This window comes from Oryctolagus cuniculus, chromosome 16 (genome assembly GCF_051225735.1).
Source record: "Oryctolagus cuniculus isolate XC-2025 breed Fujian yellow rabbit chromosome 16, ASM5122573v1, whole genome shotgun sequence".
Taxonomy (NCBI): Eukaryota; Metazoa; Chordata; class Mammalia; order Lagomorpha; family Leporidae; genus Oryctolagus; species Oryctolagus cuniculus.
Genome location: NC_142882.1, coordinates 33,733,581 through 33,734,564, shown reverse-complemented (window position 1 = coordinate 33,734,564; position 984 = coordinate 33,733,581). Strand labels below are relative to the sequence as shown.

The 984-nt window shown below is 39.2% G+C and overlaps 1 pseudogene; it reads left to right on the top strand.

The window, feature by feature from the left end:
- The first annotated feature begins 674 nt into the window (after positions 1-674).
- On the top strand, positions 675-742 carry LOC149121670 (U6 spliceosomal RNA; annotated as a pseudogene).
- Positions 743-984: the final 242 nt, after the last annotated feature.

The window sequence follows — 984 nt, the reverse complement described above, 5'->3', positions numbered from 1 at the left end:
GTAAGGTTTCTTTTTTTTTTTTGAGGAAAATTTTTATTTCTAGTGATGAAATTGGCTACAGAACATTATGAAAGTTTAAAAATACAAAGAGAAATTGTCTATAATTAATAGATTCAAAATTTGACAATCAGTGAATATCATTATTAGTCATTACCAACAACAGTTATTGATTTGAAAGGCAGAGTGACAGGAAGAGGGAACCACTGCTTCACTCCCCAGACACTTGCAATAGCCAAAGCTTGACCAAGCCAAAACCAGGAACTGGGAATTCATTCTGGATGTCCCATTTGGGTGCAGGGACCCAAGCACTTCTGCCATCCTCCGTCTCCTCCCAGGGTGCACACTAGCAGAAACTTGCCTCAAAGCAGAGAAGCTACCACTCAAGCCAGGCATTTGTATATGGGATGTGGGTGTGTGGTGGTGATAGCAAGCCCTCATGGATTAAAAAAAAAAAAAAAAAAAAAAAAAAAAAAAAGTTATTTCTATGCCAAGGAAATTACTCTGTAGTCTTTCTCTTATAAACTACGTATTGCTGAACCTAGATAATTTTTCCTTTATTTAACAATGACATGAAAATGTCAGTTGAGTTGGCTTTCCTGAAGACCTTGTTTCTTGAATATTAGTGGCTAGCTGAGATAAATTCTTTTCATCTCTTTCTCGCTTCGGCAGCACATGTGCTCGCTTCGGCAGCACATATACTAAAATTGGAATGATACAGAGAAGATTAGCATGCCCCTGCGCAGTAAGGTTTCTTTACCTCCCTGTAGGCTCTGCTCTCCAGAGGTGAACAGGGTCCTCTAAACCCACTTGCTGCACACACAAACACCTGAGTGTTGTATTCTCCCACAGGTGTTGGAGACTGATATGGTGTTCTGATTTATATTTACATAATGGCTAGTGACATCGGGCATATTCACATGTTTTGACCATGTACATTTCTTCTGAGAAATGTCTATTCAGATCCTTGCCTGTTTCTTCACTGTA